Source organism: Amborella trichopoda, chromosome 1 (assembly GCF_054954075.1).
Source record: "Amborella trichopoda isolate Santa Cruz 75 chromosome 1, AtrichopodaSantaCruz75HAP2 v2.0, whole genome shotgun sequence".
Taxonomy (NCBI): domain Eukaryota; kingdom Viridiplantae; phylum Streptophyta; class Magnoliopsida; order Amborellales; family Amborellaceae; genus Amborella; species Amborella trichopoda.
The window spans coordinates 38,679,295-38,699,250 of record NC_142336.1 but is presented as its reverse complement, the minus strand read 5'-3'; the positions used below and the strand labels follow the sequence as shown (position 1 = coordinate 38,699,250).

The 19,956-nt window shown below is 34.5% G+C and overlaps 1 protein-coding gene across 2 annotated transcripts in view; it reads right to left on the bottom strand.

The window, feature by feature from the left end:
- The window catches only part of LOC18440328 (histone H3-like centromeric protein cnp1), a 43,775-nt gene that overhangs the window by 14,619 nt on the left and 9,200 nt on the right, over positions 1-19,956 (bottom strand). The gene's annotated exons all lie outside the window — the stretch shown is intronic.

Here is a 19,956-nt window from a genome sequence, read left to right as displayed (position 1 = left end):
AGATGAGCAGCCCCATTGAAAGGTGAAATCAAACTCCATTTATGGTGATGGAAAGCTTGATGGTGATCTCCATGTGATCAACTATTCAAAAGAGTCATCTATCTTGAGTAAGCAATCCATGTCCATTCTTATGCTTCATTTCTCTGCTGTGTTTCTTCATTTCCAGCAGCTTTCATGATGATCAATGCTTATCCTTTTGTCCATTAATCTTCCATTTGCTTACTAAATCAACTATGCCCAATTGTGCTCAATCCATTAGTAAATTGAGATAGTGTTTCTTTGATTTCATCATCGATTTCTTGAAGTTTCTTTTGCTTAATTTTCTAAGTTCTATTCAATTCAAATCAGTCAGCTAAGTTGTCTTGTTATAACATGAAAAGTTCGATTTCATATGCAGAGACTATGCTGATTTTTCTATAAGAGATATGAGAGATAACTAGATCCGGTTTAGCAATTTTGGCATCTAGACCGGTCCCACGATTTCCCCTCTTTGAGTGAACTGAATTTTTATGAGAATACCTTCCATGGTTCATGAATACTTTTCAAGATGCTTGGCTTCCCTTTGATAGATGATGAATTGGCACCGATTTTGAGACTAACCACCGCATGTTTCCTATTGGCACATAGTTAAGTCCTAAGGCGGTAAACCAGGCAAATAAGAGCTCTATACGGCTTCCCATGGCTATGTTGTATACTACACTTGAGCAATCACATATTCATGTATTTGTAGTTTTAATTTGATGTATATTCATAATTCAAGTGATGTATAACTTGCCATTGCGAAGTTCTATGTTGTTGAATTTTCAAGAGTGGATTGTATATGTCTAGTCTTGTGTTCTATCTTCAAGGATAGGTTGGTTGATGTGTTAGGGGCCCAAGTAGAGTTGTATCATCTATTCATGAGTGTATTTTAAAGCCTTTGTATTTTAGTTACAACCGCTGCCTTGCTGGATTTTTAAGTGTTGAAATTCAAGAGAGTTGTTGAAATTTCAAAAGTTATATACATAGTTTTGTGTACTCTTGCACCTCTCTCTTATGTATTGGTTTCTTAAACACTCACAAAGATTTGATTACACAACTAGATTCTCTCTCTCACTCACGCCACCCTCTCTTGTTTCCACACCAGCTCTCTCATATCTCTGCATGCGATCTTCTCTCTCCTCTTAGAGAGAGTCATGTCTCTCTCTCTTTTTCTCTCCTTTTTTGAAGGATAGAGTTGTTGTATTTTGAAGAAAAAAGGGAGACCTCTAACTTAAAGAGAGATCAACTCTCAAGCTCAACCATATTTTCTTCCTATAGGATTTCTATAAACCATACTATATTTTCGAGTTCTCTAAAACCCTTGAGAAAGAATTATTGCATGGAAAGCTTCCCTATCTCAAAAAAATAAAGGTCTTGGATAGTTTCAATTTTTTTTGGCAGTGAAAATAAATATCATAATTTGTATCTAGGGCATTATTTTAATTTTACAGCGACATATTGTGGCCCATGTAAGCAGATTTTAGGTATTTGGAATAAAAGTAAAACCAAATTTTGAATTTAATAGCTTGACTTCCACAGAGCCACACCTTTCATTGGAAAATGGTTAGGTGAAATAGGGCTAAAATTAGAAAGATTTTAAAAAATCAAAGCTTGATTACTTCTTGTTTTTAGGCCAGCGGAAGCGCTATCTCAAGACGATATTTGCCCCCTTCAATATTGTATTTGATGTGCATAAGAAGGGCAATTCGTCGTCGGGATACAAGAAAACCTAGTGGTCTCTTTTGATATTCCAAAGCTCTATGCACCTGAGCTTGGAACCCACACACTAGACACAAGAGTCTTATGATGTTTTAGAGAGAGAAGGAGACAAAAATGAGTAGAGAGAAATGAGAGCTATTTTTTGTTCCTTAGAATTTCACAAAGAAAGGTGTACTAAGAGGCTTGCAAAAGGCAATGAAAAACTCTATTTCATATAGGAAAAAGACCCCATCGTATAATCCTACAAGGAGGCTATACATTTATTGTAGTGGTGGTTACATGCACCACCAACAGCTACAAGTTACACGTACCTCCTTAAGGTTGTTACAATCCTCCATTTGCCTCCATTTCATCAACGGCTAGAAGACCGTTGGATATCCAACACGAGCTGGGCTCACAAAAAGATATTGAGCATCAAGCCAGATCTGTACTAGAGCGAGGGGCGCCTCTCATGCTGATGCGAGCGTGCGAAGTGCAAAGTGTGCCATTAAGCGGTCTTGCACCCACGCCTACGCCCTCACCCTTGAACAAGCACATGCACACGCAGGCGCACATGCGTGTCGCACTATTCGCGTACTCTACACATACACCATCATTCTCTCTTTTGTATTAAGAGCATATGACATGAGAATGCCTACACTTAAATACAGCTCAATTAACTCTCTCCTCTTCCATGTGGGAGAAAAACCCACAGCTTTCTCTCTCTAAAAAATATAGCTTAGGAAAACCCATAAAAACCTATATTGTTATACACACAAGTATTTTTCAAAACCCAAAATACTAATATTTTGCTCCACTATTTCAAAATAACAAGAAAAAACATATTATTTGAATACCACAAAGGTATCTTTCGATTAAACCTTCACTTAGAGTGTACACTACAAAGTCTATCAAGCACCGTGGTAGCATATAGCTTAAAACCAGGTTGCTTATATAACAGACTGATAATATAACTCACAACAATAATCAACTCTGGTGTCTTTTTAGCTGCCCACACGTTTGGGCCTTATGCTTATATCCCGATTTCATAAGTGATATAAAAACAAGTCTCATCTCATAGGAAACGGCCTCACTTCCACACTTACAAAGGTGTGTCTATCAAGACTGCCCTTGTATAGAAAACACTCCAATGTATATATAGTCCATTGATAACATTAAGAATATAACTCAACCTACTTGCATATAGGTCATCACTAGACTTATTCACCATATAGATTTTCTAAGAATGGGTGCTTATGATATTTTGTCGTTTGGTGACCAAACTAATTATATGTACAGTGTATTTTTACCATATTGAACCTAGAATTTTGAGGTTACCAAAGACTAGGTTGGATTCCCACTGTAGATGATTACTCAATGGACTCTAGCCCATTCATTTTAACATCGTACTAATGTCATCCTTGGCAAAGGCCTTTTGTCAAAGGATTAGCTAAATTTTCCTTTGATTTTATATATTCTACACTAATCACTCCATATTCTACACTAAGCACTCCATCTCCAAATAAAATTTTAATGGAGTTATGCCTTCTCGCAATATGTGTGGATTTTCCATTATATACATCATTACGAGCTCTTGCAATAGCAGCTTGATCATCACAATATATTGAGATCGCAGATATTAGTTTTGACTATATGGGAATGTCATACAACAAGTTCTTTAGCCATTCTACCTCTTTACTGGCAGAGTCTAAAGCAATAATTTCAAAATCCATAGTAGAGCGCGAAATACACGTTTGTTTATTTGACCTCATGATATCGCACCACCCGCTAGTGTAAAACTCCATCTGAATGTTAATAGTGAATCTTTGATTTCTTTGATCCAATTAGCATCAATATACCCTTCCAACACTTCGGGATAACCCACATAGTGTATGCCATAATAGATAGTTCCTTACAACTATCTTAATACTCGATATAAAGCATATCAATACTCTCTATCAGAGCAACTTGTATATTAATTAAGTTTGCCCACCGCATATGCAATGTCAGAGCCTTGTGCTGGTTATTGCATACATTAAACTACCAATTACCTTAGTCTATTCAATTTGAGATATACATCTCTCATTATTTTTCTTTAGCTTAATATGAGGATCTACAGGGGTAGAGACTTGCTTGCTTTCAGCATACTCAAACTTTTTGAGCATTTTCATAATGTAGTGAGATTGAGTTAAGATTAATTTATTTTCTTATATATCAGCCTCTCCTAAGTCCATCATGTCAAAGTCTTTTAGTTTCCTCCACAATTACTAGATCAGAGCCAAAGATAAGCATGTCATCAACATATAAACAAATTATGACACAAAGAATTTAATTTCTTATTATATACATATTTATCAGCTTCATTTCTCTTAAAACCATTTGACATCAACACATTCTCAAATTTCTTATGCCATTGTAAGTCCATAAAGAGATTTAACTAATTTACAAACTTTGTTCTTATGACCTAGCATTACAAACTCTTAGGGTTGTTCCATATATATTTCTTCATTTAAGTCACCATTTAAGAAAAAGGTTTGTACATCCATATGATATAATGGCTAGATGGTTGAGAGAGGCTAATGCTAAGAGCAAATCTAATAGTAGCAATTCTTGCCACAGGTGCATGTGTCGAAATAATGGATGCCTTCGTTTAGTCTAAATCATTTGGCTACTAATCTTGCTTTATATTTATCAATAGAACCATCAGAATTTCTTTTCCTTTTAAATATCCATTTACAACCTATGGGTTTAGAACTAAGTGGAAGACTTCTAATTTCCAAGTTTTTTTCGCCATTATGGAATCCATGTCGCTATTAATGGCTTCTCTCCAAAAAATTGCATCTTGAGATGCGAAGGCCAAGGTTTCACTTAGTGATGTTGGATCTTCCTCCACATTTGAGACTATAGATAATGAATTTAATATTTTATTTTGATTAGCCTCAACTAGATAAATATAAAAATCTGATCCAAAATTGTAAGATAGATCACCTCTAATTCTTTCAATTTTTCTTGGTTCTATTTTCTCATCATCATTATTTTCTATATGTTCTTCATTAACATTTTGATCATTCTCATGATTACTTTCACTTGGTAGACTATTTTTTTTTATCTAATTCGCTTTTACAAATGAGATTTTCAAAAAACTCAACATCTTTAGATTCCATTATTGTGTTAAAGTCCAGAACCAAAAATCTATATGCTTTAATATTTTATGATTATCCGACAAACACACATTTAGTGGTTCTAGGACTTAATTTACTTTTTTTAGGATCCAGAAGTCTAACATATGCAAGGCAACCCCATAATTTAAGAAAATTCAAAGAAAGTTTTATATTAAAACAAATTTCATAAGGCTTCATATCACTCTTGTTATAAGAAATTTTATTCAAAATAAAACGTGCAGATAATAAAACTACATCCCGTAAATTCAGTGGCAAAGAAGAAGAAATAAGCATTGCATTCACCATTTCTACGAAAATTCTATTTTTTCTTTCTGCTAGTCCATTTTGTTGAGGGGTATAAGGAGCAATAACTTGATGAATAATTCAATTATTTTCACAAATTCATTAAAATCATTTGATAAAGAGTCTCCTCCCCTATCACTTCTTATAAAATTAAATTTACTAAGTTGATTTTCAACGTCCGCTTTGAAAACTTTAAATTTTTCAAAAGTTTCATCTTTATGTTTATGCAAGTAAACATAAGTATATCTCAAAAAATAAGTAAACATAAGTATATCTCAATAGATGTAATGAACTATCTTTTACCACCTCTAGCTAGAACATTATTTAAATCACAAATATCACTCTGTATAAGTCCTAACAAGTCACTATTTCTTTCTATTGAAGGAAATGGTTTTCTAGTTATTTTAGCTTGTGCACATACTTCACATTATTCTTTAGACAAATCATCATAATTAGAAAGCAATCCTAATTTAACCAAAGGTTTAATAAAAGCATAGTTAACATGTTCTAATCTACTATGCCACATATTACAAGAAGTCACAATATAAGTAGAAGACTTATTTATTCCATTAACTAAATCAAATTTAAACATCTCATCACAAGAGTAACCCTGGCCAACAAATACACTATTTTTGGTCAAAATGAATTTTTCAGACCCAATGACCATTTTAAAGCCGATCTTGTTCAAGATACATTCCAAAACAAAGTTTCTTCTCATGTCTGGTACATAATACACATTTTCCAAAGTAAGAACTTTGCCCGAACTAAATTTTAGTTCCATCATACCCTTTCTAAGCATTTTTGCCACAGCTTAGGTTCCAAGTTGAACCGAATTACCATCACCCACTGGTTCAAACATGTCGCTATTGTTAGACACATGAATGGTAGCACCAGTATCGACCCACCATCCATTATCTTTATCTATCGTGTTTACTTTCGTGACCATTGCTACAAATTGTTCATCAATGGTCATGTTCACTTGGTCTCTAGGCCTTTTGACGTTTCTCGGTGTTCGGCACTCTCTTTAATAGTGTCCAGGTGTTCCACATACATATTAAGAGGCTTTTCTTTTATTTTTGTTGGCAAAAGACTTCTAGTCCTTAGATTTATCATTATGGACCTTAGGAAAAAAAGGCTTCTTGTTATATTAAGCACTTGATTTTTGCTCAACAAGGTTTGCCTTGGTAAAAAAATTTAAAGTTTCATCCTCCTTTTCCAGAAGTCTATTCTCTTTTTTAATTCAAAGAAATCATTGAAGTTGAACCCCATCAAGGTCCACTTTCTTATGATTCATTTTTTTTTATACGCTTTCCAAGATGGGGGTAATTTGTGAATTATAGAGCCTACTAGAAAGAATTCACCTAATGAAATTCCACAGTTTTTAAGTTCATTGACTACAAGTTGCGACTCATCTACTTGAGAAAGAATTGGCATGTTTTCAATGAATTTAAATTCTAGAAAATTAAAAATGAGAAACCTTTTGTTATTAGATCCTTCAATGATGTATATGGTTTTAAGAAGCTTCCATAGCTCTCTCACCGTGGCAATGGATGCATGCATATTGTATATCTGATCTGCCAAAGCATTGAGGATGTGACCGTTGCAAATGTAATCATCCTTCATCCATCTTTTATAGGCTTGAGTTTTCTCATCGGTAGAATCATCAGATGGAGGTGGTGGTGCAAGCATAGATTCAATGGCTATGTAAGCTGCCTTGAATGTAGTAAGTAAGAAGAGGACCTTTTGTTGTCATCTTTTGAAATATAATCTGTTGAAGAGCTCGAGTCTTGTAAAATCGTAGTTCATGACTTTCAAGGAAGTCATGGCAATCTCCTTATTTTCAGAAATTGTATTTACATTTGTCCCTATTTCACCTAGCAATTTCCAACAATTCAAGACGATAATTTATGGGTGAAAACAAGGAGACTGTCATGACTTCTTTGGAAGTCATGAACCATGATTTCACAACTTGAGCGCTTCAACAGGTTAAATTTCAAAAACTAGCAACAAAAGGTCTTCTTCTTGCTTACTACACTCAAGGTGGCTTACATAGTCATTGAATCTATGCCAGCACTGCCACCACCATCTAATGATTCCACAGATGAGCAAACTCAAGCATACAAAAGATGGATAGTGGATGACTACATTTGTAAAAGTTACATCCTTAATGCTTTGGCGGATCCGATCTATGACATGATTGGATCGATTGCTACAGCAAGAGAGCTACGGAAGCTACTTGAAACTAAATACGTCACTGAAGAATCTGGCAATAAAAAGTTTCTCATTTCAAATTTTCTGGACTTTAAATTCATTAAAAACAAGTCAATTCTTTCTCAAGTATACGAGTTGCAGCTTATAGTCAATGAACTTAAAGATTGTGGAATTCTATTGGAAGAATTTTTTCTAGTAGGCTCTATAATTCACAAGCTACCCCAACAAGGAAAGAGCATCAAAAGAAAATGAAACATAAGAAAGTTGACCTTGATTTGGTTCAACTTCAAAGATCTCTTCGATTTGAAGAAGAGCATAGAGGAAAAAGAAAGATGAAACTATGAATTTTCATACTAAAGCAAACCTTGTTGAGCAAGAATCAAATCTCAATATAGCAAGAAGCCCTTCTTTCCTAAGGTCCATAATAATTATCCTAATGACCAAAAGTCTAATGCCAACATAAATAACATGAAAGCTTCTTGTTCTGCATGTGGAAAACCAAGGCACTATTCAAGAGATTGCCGACACCAAAAATGGCTCAAAAGGCCTAGAGACTAAATGAATATGACCACTGATGAACAATTTGTAGCAATGGTCAATGAAGTAAAACATGAACGATAAATATAATGGACGGTGGGCTGATACTAACGCTACCATTCATGTGTCTAACAATCAAGATCTATTTAAGATCTTTGAATTAGTGGGTGATGGAACTTCGGTTCAACTTGAAACCCAAGGTTTGGCAAAAATGCTTGGAAAGGGTATAGTTGAACTATAGTTTAGTTCGAGTAAGGTTCTTACCTCGGAAAATGAGTATTTTGTACCGGATATAACAAGAAACCTTGTGTCAAGATGTATCTTGAACAAGAAGGGCTTTAAAATGGTCATTGGGTCAGATAAACTCATTTTGGGTCAGATAAAGTCATATTGACCAAAAATTGTGCATTTGGTGGCAAGGGTTACTCTTGTAATGGAGGTTCAAGTTTGATTTAGTTAATAGAATAAATAAGCCTTCTACTTATATTGTGGCTTCTTGAAACGTGTGGCATGATAGATTAGGACATGTTAACTATGCTTCTATTAAATCTTTGGTTAAGTTAAGATTGATATCTAATTGTAATGATTTATCTAAAGATTGCACACAAGCTAAAATAACTAGAAAATCATTTCCTACAATAGAAAGAAATAGTGAATTGTTAGGACTTATACATAGTAACATATATGATTTAAATAATGTTCTAACTAAAGGTGCTAAATAATGTTCTAACTAAAGGTGCTAAAATATATTTTATTACATTTATTGATGATTTTTCGAGATATGCTTATGTTTATTTGCTTAGACAAAAAGATGAGGCTTTTGAAAAATTTTACGTTTTCAAAGTAGAAGTGGAAAATCAACTAAGTAATAAAATTAAAAAGAAATGATAAGGGGGGAGAGTATTTATCGTTTGATTTTAATGAATTCTGTGAAAATAATATAATTATTCATCAAGTGACTGATCCTTATATCCCTGAACAAAATAGACTAGCAGAAAGGAAAAATAGAACTTTAGTAGAAACGGTGAATGCTATGCTTATTTCTTCTTCTTTGCCATTAAATTTATGGAGTGAAGTCTTATTATCTGTATGTTTTATTCTTAATAGAATTTCCTATACAAAGAATGATATGACCCCTTATGGACTTTGGTTTAATAGAAAACCTTCTTTGAATTTTCTTAAAGTACGAGGTTGCCTTGTAGATGTTAGACTTCCAGATCCTTTAAAAAAGGAATTAGGTCTTAGAACCACTAAATGTGTGTTTGTGAAAAATTCACAAAATAGTCAAGTATATAGATTTTTGGATCTAAAATCTAACACAATAATGGAATCTAAAGATGATGCCAAATTTTTGGAAAATCTAACTAGTAAAAGTGAATTAGATAAAACAAGTAGCACACCAAATTAAAATAATCATGAAAATTATCAAAATGTGGATAAAGAACATGTAGAAAATAATGATGATGAAACAATAAAACCAAGAACAAGTGAAAGAATTTGCGGTGATCCATCTTACAACTTTGGACCAGCTTTTTACTTTTTTCTAGTTGAAGCTAATCAAAATAAAATAGTAAATTTAATACCTATAGTCTCAAATGTGGAGGAAAATCCAACACACTAAGTGAAGCTTTGGCATCTCATGATACAATCTTTTGGAGAGAAGCTATAAATAGTGAAAATGGATTCCATAATGGCAAATAAAACTTCGAAATTAGTAGATCTTCCACCTAGTTCTAAACCCACAGGTTGTAAATAGATATTTCAAAGAAAAAAGAAAATCTAATGGTTTTATTAATAAATATAAAGCAAAATTAATTGCTAAAGGATTTCAACAAAAAGAATGCATCGATTATTTTGACCCATATGCACTTATGGAAAGAATTGCTACTATTAGATTGCTCTTAGCAATAGCCTCTATCAACCATTTAGTCACACATTAAATGGATGTAAAAGCTATCTTTTAAATGGTGACTTAGATGAAGAAATCTATATGAATTATGAAATAACCCGAAGGGTTTATGATGCCAGGTCATGAGAACAAAGTTTGTAAATTAGTTAAATCTCTCGATGGACTTAAACAAGCACCTAAACAAAGGCATAAGAAATTTGACAGTGTGTTGATGTCAAATGGTTTTAAGAGAAATGAGACCAATAAATATGTATGTAATAAGCAATTAAATTCTTTGTGTCATAATTTGTTTATGTGTAGATGACATGCTTATCATAGAGAAATTGTGGAAGAAATTAAAAGATTTATCAAATCTAACTTTGATATGAAGGACTTAGGAGAGACTGATGTGATACTTGGTATCAAAATAGTAAGAAAAGCAAATAAATTAATTTTTACTCTCACTACATTGAGATAATATTTAATAAGTTTGAGTATATTGATAGTAAGTCAGTCCTTACCCCTATAGATCCTCATATTAAGTTAAAGAAATATAATGGGAGATGCATATCTCAAATTGAATATACTAGGGTAATTGGTAGTTTAATATATGCAATAACCAGCACGAGGCCTGACATTACATATGTGGTGGACAAACTTAGTAGATACACATGTTGCCCAAGTAGAGAGCATTGGGATGTTATATCTTGAGTATTAAAATACTTGAAAGGAACTATCAATTATGACATAAAATATGTGGGTTATCCCGAGGTGTTGGAAGGGTATAGTGATGCTAGTTGGAACAATGAAATCCAAGATTCACTATCAACATCCCGATGGAATTTTACACTAGCGAGTGGTAGGATATCGTGGGGTTCAAATGAATAAACTTGTATTTCACGCTATACTATGGAGTCCGAAATTATTGCTTTAGACTCTACCAGTAAATAAGCAGAAAGTCTAAAGAATTTGTTAGATGACATTTCCATCTGGTCAAAACCAATACCTACAATTACAATATATTGTGAGAATCAAGATACTATAGCAAGAGCTTGTAATGATGTATATAATAGAAAATCTACACACTTGCGAGAAAGCGTAACTTCATTAAAATGTTTATTGGAGATAGAGTGATTAGTGTAGAATATGTAAGATCAAAGAAAAATTTCCTTTGACAAAAGGCCTTGCAAGGGATGACATTAGTAAGATGTCAAAATGAATAGGGCTACAATCCATTTAGTAATCATCTACAGTGGAAAACCAAACTAGTCTTTTGTAACAAATTGTACATATGACTAGTTTGGTCACTAAACAACAAACTACTATTACGACCCATTCTAAGGAAATCTAAACGGTGGATAAAGTCTAGTGATGACCTGTATGTTAGTAGGTTGAGCTATACTCTTAATGTTATCTATGGACTATATATAAACCATAATGTTTTACATACAGAGGCACTTTTGATAGACACACCTATATGAGTGTGGAAGTGATGCCACTTTCTATGAGATGGGACTCATTTCTAGAGCACTTATAAAACAAGATGTAAGCACAAGGCCCAAAACGTACTGGCAGCTAAAAAAGACACCAGTGTCAAATATTGTTTGTGAGTTATACTAACGGTCTGTTAAATAAGTAATTTAGTTCAAAGCTATCAGCTACCACGGTACTTGATGAACTAAATAATTATGGCAAAAATAATATTTTAAAATTTTGAAAAAAAATTAAAAATCAAAGAAACTTTTTTATTATCAAAATAAAATATACTAAGAGTTGACTGGTACCAATGAGTCAAAATAAGTGACATTAAAGACACTTCACTCACCTCAGAAACCATGAACCACTATTGTTCTCTTATCCAACCCAACAAAGACCCATGACCCATAGTCTCAAAGCAGGGGCTCATGATTGGCTTGTCAAAGTTAGACAATAAACAGTGGAATCATGATCCCACAATGTGAATTTCAGTTCTCCTCTTTAAGAGCAAGTCTAGCACTTGTCACCACAATGCAAAAAGGGGCTCTTTCAATGCACATGTACACATATCCCTCTAAAAAAGGTTGTTTTCCAGTAACGTAGTTGTGATGTATGATGTCGTACAGAAGTTTGTTGAGGCTTTGGCCCTTGCTCACACAGGCTTACAACTGCACATAGGAGACCACACAGTTTTCCTGGTCTCTAAACATGATCCTTGAGCATCTCTCTAACCTCAACAAAGGATGACTCACTGCAAACCCTTCTCGATAGTGCCACATGCCCAGGGCCAAGGGTTTTAGACATGACCAGGGCTATAAACCGCCCAACCCTTACCCAGTCAATACACACACACACTGAAGTACATATTCCACTATAAATATAATTTTTACAAGCTCTCTAGGCCTTTAAAAGCCACAATAACCCAACAAGGCACCCCTCAGTCTATTCCTCACCTATTCAAGGTCTTCCTCTCCCCACCTTGGCCAAAGGCCATTCGCATCCTGTGTGGGGCATATTTTGCTACCACAGTTTGAGTCATATGGACGAAACAATAGAACTTTCAGGAGTGTCAAGTCCTCCATCACTGCCATGATCGACAAGATTTGAAGGTTGCTCTCCTTTTGGGCCAAAAATCACAAACTCTTCAAAGATTATGTATATTGTGACCTTTTCAGCTTTATCAACCGCAAGAATCTCTCGGGCTTCCCTCTGGAGACCCCTTAAGGAAGGAATCATCAAGCTAAACTTCAATGGTTGCTCCCTGAGCAACCCTAGACCCTCTAGTATAGGGGGCTTATTCGGATCACACAATGGCAGAACATTGTTAACCTTCTCCCATCCAATGAGCACCGCTGAATTAATTATTGCTGAGGCCCTAGCTTTATTAGAGGGTCTTCGCAAATTTAACCCTTCCTAGAGTTTTATGCTTAGTGTGGAAGGGGATTCACGGAACGTCATGGGCTTGGGCATCAAAACCCCCTCTTAACTGTGGAGACTCGACCACAGTTTCAAAGAGAGTGCAAATATCCAAGATCCTTCAGATCTCCAGGAATTACGTCTTTAGGGAATCCAATTCCACAACTGATGTCCTAGCTAAGGAGGGAGCCTATTCCAACCCAACCTAGATGACCTAGGCCCTCTTTGTCCCTGGCTTTTGTAATCAATTGTTGTTTTTCTTCCCTCTTGTAAAGCATTCTTGGGCCCTCCAGGGGCAGATATGTAAGGCACCCCTCTTGAGGGAACGTACAAGTGAACATTCTCCAAAAAAAAAAAAAACTGCATACATGCCAACCAACTATAAGGGCAACTTATTTGCTACATACCAAGTCCGAAGCCCTAGACCAAAATTTGAAGCCCTGAATGTGAGAATAATGGTTACTTATGACATATGACATTAGGGCACATAAACTATAAGAGAATGGAGAGATTAAAGAAAGATGGTCTACTAGAAAATTATAAGGGCGACTTACCAAAAGTATGCAAATCGTGTGTGCAAGGAAAATTAGTAATGAAACCGTTCACGAAAGCTCAAAGAGCGTCTGACATCTTAGAAATCATCCACAGTGATATATGCGATCCCATGAATGTGTCAACCAAAGGCCACAAGAGATATTTCATCACTTTCATAGATGACCATTCACGAAATGGCCATCTTTATTTGCTACATACTAAGTCCGAAGCCCTAGACCGTTTTAAGGAATATAAGGCTGAGGTAGAAAACCAAACCAATAAGAAATTCTAAGTCCTAAGGACCGATAGAGGTAGCGAGCATTCTTCACAGCTCTTTAAGGAGATGTGTGTAGAGGATGGGATAATTCATCAATTTATCATGATGTCCTATACACCTCAACAAAATGGTGTAGCCGAGGAGATGGTGCAGAGCATGATAGGGAATGCGAAGCTCTCCCTAGAATTCTGAGGAGAGGCAATATTGACCGCGAGGTATATCCTCAATCGTACTCCCACTAAGGCAGCCCCACTTACTCCACACGAAATATTCACTGGTCGCGCTCCATCCCTTGACCATCTAAGAGTATGAGGATGCACAGCCCATGTTCTAGTCCCATACCAAAACCAAACCAAGCTTGATCTCAAAACCGTTAAGTGCATCTTTATAGGATACCCAAATCATGGTAAGGGCTATCGTTTCTTCAACCTAGAGAATAGGGCAGTCCTAGATAGTAAGGATGCTCACTTCTTCAAGGATGAGTTTCTCGAAGCAAAATGTAGTCACAAGAAAGTCAATCTCTTTGAGTCTTTGAGATGATTAGTGACAGGGTTGAGACTCGAGAACCCGAACCACAAACGCTTAGGAGAAGCAACCAAGTTAGAAGACCACCTAAGTTCTTCATGTACCTGGGGAGACACTTTGAAAGAATTGGGGATGAATCTGATAATGAGCCCGAAACCAATAAAGAAGCCTCATTCAATTCTGAAAGAAACCAATGGGAAAAAGCCAAAAAAGAAGAATACCTCTCTATCATTCAAAACTGGGTTTAGGAATTAGTACCTCTACCTCATGACCGAAAACCTATAGGATGCAAATGGGTGTTCAAGAAAAAATTGAACTCTGAGGGAAAACTTGAGAAATAAAAAGTTGGACTTGTAGCCAAAGGGTTCACCCAAAATGAAGGGATAGACTACGATGAAACTTTTTCTCTAGTTGCTAAATTCCTGTCCATTAGGATCTTAATTGCCATAGCAGCCAATTTTGACTTTGAGCTCCACCAAATGGGCGTTAAAACGGCCTTCCTAAATGGGGAGCTTGAAGAGGAAATTTACATGAAACAACCTGAGGGCTTCATAGAAAAAGGGAAAGAGGACTAGGTTTGTAAACTTGAAAAATCCCTTTATGGCCTTAAGCAAGCTTCGCGATACTGGTACATAAAACTCCAAGAGGGAGATGTTGAGGTTTTGTGGCCATTTAAAAGCCTTATGAAAGCATGTACTGAAAAATATATAGTGAAATGTTGGCTCCAATAAGAGTGTGGTTCACTTTGGACTATGCAACATTTCTAATACTTAGAAACACTTGAGCTTCGACTAGCTATGGCTCGATGTGATATCCATAAACAAGTAGTCCTGAGCACATATGAACATAACCGAAAAGGGTTTTCGATGTGGGGTTATCTCTTGATGAGGTCGGAGTTGTGCCTAGCACAATTGGTCAGGGGACATGGACTTGGCCCCTGTGTGTGATGGACGGCCTGAGAGGACAAGGGTATAAATTCTCAACATTACCATCACACGACATGTACACTAAACAACTGTCCAAGAAGTGACCCTTTATAGAGAAGGGTGTGTGACGCGTACATGTGTAGAAGAGATGACTCCCTACAACACTGAACTGTATTGAAAAGACCCAGAAAGCATACTGTTGAAATAGGGCATAGACTTGTCCTCAGGGAGAGACCTGTAATCCATAGTCTAGAATCGTATCTCTGCACTTTCTTGGCTGACTTTGAAAGTCCAATCATGAACCCCTACGAGAGGTTTTAGATCATGAGATCTGTTGGGTCAGTTTGAGAAGGTGAAGGTGAAGTGAGGTACGGTCTCTAAAGAGGATGGAGTCCTTGGTATATTTCTCGTAATCCTAACTCTATGGATCCAATTCCCATCAAATCTTCTTAGATATATTTAAATATGTTTTAATTATTTTTTCAGATAATTAAAATGAATTTTTAGACCTCTCTAGGTATTTTCTTTTACTGAGAAATGATTTTTAACTTAAAAAAAATCAATTTATTTTAATCAGAGAAAAAATAAAATATTTAGAGACGTTATAAAAGGGAAAAGTTTATATAGAGCCGAGGCTCTAAACAATCAAATTTGAGCCTACCCCAAAAATTTCACTATAAGAGGTTGTTTTGATGCCCAAATATCCTCAAAATTGATCATCTCGAGATCAAGAAACATGGACATGAGAAAAAAATGGATTTCAAGTTTTGAAATAATGTATTTTGTAATGCATTTTTTGGACCGTCAATTTTCAAGATTTTCAAGTTTTCATAGATCTGTTGATCGACACTATTTTTGAAGCTTTAAACTTTATAAATAAAGATAAAAATATATTTTAAGGCTATCACAAAGATTTCTGGTATTGAAACCACATTTCTTGACTTTATATGAAGCTAGGCTCTAATTTGATTGTTTAGAGCCTAGGCTCTATACAAACCACACCATTTATAAAATTATTTTATTATCTGAAATTATGTTAACGTATTTGGGGGCCCATTGAGGTACATTGTGCCCACCATATTTTGAGGTGTGGGGCCCACATGGCCACCTCCTTTAAACTTTCCTAAATTGATGGATGGCAATAATGCCATATGCTGACTTGATATTTTAAGAAACCTTTTGTGAAGAGATTTTGAATGATTTCAAAATTGGAAGGTGTAAGAAATTAATAGTAATTGATTTCAAAACGGAAGGTGTAAGCAATTAATTGTGATTTATTTATTACTTTCTATTTGATGGGAATGGAGTTATAGAAACTGAGGGATAATGGTTGATCTAAGAGATGAATGGATGATATCTCTTCACCCCAGAGGTCTCCAAGATCAAAGGTCAAGATTAAATCTCATAATGATGTCAAAACCCTAACCCTAGAAACCCTATCCTTGTTCGATATAAACAAGCTATGGGGGGTTCATTCTCTACATACCTCAACGCTCTCTCTCTCTCTCTCTCTCTCTCTCTCTCTCTCTCTCTCTCTCTCTCTGAGCCTTTAAGGGGTGGCACACCCCTTTGTAAACTTCTCTTTTCTTCTCTCTAAAGTTTAGGGTTTAGGAAAGAAACCTAACACTAAGGGATGGCACGCCCAAGCCACATAGCCTAGCCCTAGGCCTTGACCTTATGCTCATGTATTGAGCCTTGATCAAGGGATATCCCATGTTATGCTCTCTGCTGATTTTTGCCTAGGCTTCTCAAGTTGTGAGATGAAATTTTGAACCAAGATCCCGTGTGTCATTGATAGAGAAGACCTGGTGTGGGGTGTGCGAAGTCCTTGGGGGTAACCTGAGGCAAAGTATAAGGTATTCTCTTGATTTATGCTCTTTTAGAGCCATTGTATCTTTCATTTCCATATCTGTATTTTGTTTAATGGCAAGCAAGTGAGAGTTCTTGGCAATCTTATTTGACTTATATTGTATTTGGACACTTTGTAAGTGATTCGAGTGACAATACAATAAGAAAAAGATAAGAAAATTTTAATTGGCAGTGACTTGCCCGGTCATATTGTACACCTTTCATATGTCATTCTTCACAAGAGGCTCAACATGTCTAGGGTTAGGTTCATGAGATTTTGCATTATCTCACACTCGATGCTCAGTTTCTCAACACAACTTTACATGTTAGTTGATCCAATTGTGCTTGAATTTTCAGTACTACTTCCTACCATCCACCTCTTCCTCCTCTTATCTCTACCAATGGTGCCACTTGCAGCCATTATAATTGAATTATACAATATGTTGCAAAATCAGAGCTAAAACTGATAAAACAATACAACCTCTGAAGAATACTAGCTCTATTACCACTTTTATGTGTGAAACAAGGTAGACGAAAAAAAAAAAGGGGGTGAAAATGATAGAATCGAGAAAAGAAAAAAGACCTACAACCATAAGAGAAAAACCTAGAAACACAAAGTAAGTTTTGAAGCATTGATTTCAACAAACCAAGGAAATCAAGGAGCAAAACTAGTCTTCTTTCAATGAAAGTAAAAACCCCCATAAAGAGTTTATAATCCTCTTATTATATGACTTGAACCTGTAAGAAATTGATGAAAAGCCTAACACTAAGGAATAAACCACTTAAAACCCTAAATCCAAGTATGAAAAATATTCCAAACATAATTACCTTGTAAATCCTTCTAAGCACAATTCAAACCAACTACCTTTGAAATTTGTGTGAAGATTGGAAAACTGAAATTCCAGAATTTCCAGAGCAGTCCCTAAAATACCAGAAATAGCAGAAACTCCAGAACAGTCCTGGTACTCAAGAGCTATCCATGTATGTTGTCTATTTATTTTCATGTTCCATCACATGAATATGTTGAATAACATTGATAAAAACGGACAAAATATGAAGCGCAATTTGAAGAAAAGAAGTGTTGCTTCCGAACACTTGAATGCATATTCAAAACAAACCACAACTTGCCTGAATGAGAAGAACTCGCTTGGAAAGCACACAATATTCCCAGAACGTTGCTTTATTACAATGAACAACTTAGTTAACATCTTTTTAATGGAAGGAACTCAGATGACCAAGTAACTACACAAAACACTAAGGATAAAGATAAGTAAATATTGGCCTAGATAAAGCCCATTATTCTCAAGTTAGAGAAATGTAGCTCCATGTGCACCTTCCAATAAGGAACCATGGGGCACAAAATTCAATCTGGCAGCTCATCATCACAAGAAATAAAAACTGCCTGAAGAACCACAAGCAACTCACAAAGCTTATTATCTCTAAGGTTTGTTTTTCTGAAAGATGTCTTCTGAAAAGTTGAATGTTTTTAAATCTTTTGAAAAGTTGAATCATTTGTTCTGGAAGGTTTAAATAAGTTCTAGGTACTGTGTTTGACAACCTGCTGAAATGCTAAGAAAGTTCTGGTTACTGTGTTTGATAACATATATATATTAATCATATAAATATAAATATATAACATATATAATAAATTTATGTATTAGGTAATATAATATTTATATTATTATTTATTATAGTATATGTAATATATATTTATTATATATAATATATAGTATAATATAAGATATTTATATATTAGGTATATAAATATCTTATATTATATTATATATTATACAAAATATTAATATATAATATTTAGTATAATATAAAATATTATATTAAATATTAATATATATTTAATATAATAAATATACATTATGTTTATATATTATTTATAATATAATCTTTATAATATTATATATTATACTATATTATATATTTATATATTTATATATTTATATTTATTTTATTAATTTAATATTAATATTAATATTAAATATAATATTTTATATAATATCTTTATATATTATTTATAATATAATCTTTATAACATTATATATTTATTTTATTAATGTAATTTATATAATATAATATTATAAAATATTATATTATATTACATTAATAATACTAATATTATGTATTTATATTATGCATAGTGAATAGTGATCAACAAAAAAGTTCTAAAAGATTAAGTTCCTACCCCCCCCCCCCCGGATGAACTTATTCTTTCACTTTTTAACAGAACTTTTGTTGAAAGATTAATTTCTGAACTTTAGATGGAAAGTGTGAAACAAACACATAAGGTTTTAAAAATATGAAAGAATACTTTCAAAAAAACAAACACGCCCTAAGGTTCCTCAGGACGCGGATAATAAACCATAAAATCACTTTGACTTTAATTTTTAAAATTTCAAATTTTCTCTGAATAGATTCAGAACTCTTTGTTTCCCTAGAATGGAAGCCAGAAAAGAATTAAGACTAGTCACATAAGCACAGATGCACAACACCCTCTCCTTGTTGAATGTAAACTCACTCAAAATTTTTAGGACTCTTCATCCCCTCAACCCTTAGTGTGAAATAGCTTTTAGTAAAGGCATTTTATGTCATTAACAGTGGTAGGAGGAAACTGATGGTGAAAGATAAGGGCATTATCTAGTTGTTGAAATCTTTAATTGTCTCATTTTGGTGATTCAATAAAAACCAGGTGGACCTCAACAAAGAGCTTCATCTCCACACCAAGGCCGAAGGGCATCACTTATAAAATAGTTTGAGTGGATTAATATAGGTGTCGTTCGTTTGAGCATTATTGAACGAACTTTAAAATGAATAACAATTTGACTAAAGCAAAGAAAATGCCACTAACATGAGGACCTAAGAGATCAATTATAAAATATGTTAGCAACTGACAAAAAAAATAAAATGATAATGAATAAAACGAATGTCATGTTCATATGAAGTTCCACACCACCACCATGAGAATGAGAATGGAACCACAACAAAGTATTGCGACTGCACATATATATTTGTATAGAGACTTTGGCAGTTTACTAAAAATGACTAAGGACAAATTTCGGGTGTGAGCAACTTAAACAAAGATCAAGATTAAATTCTAAGAGATTGGTAATGAAAAGGTAAAAT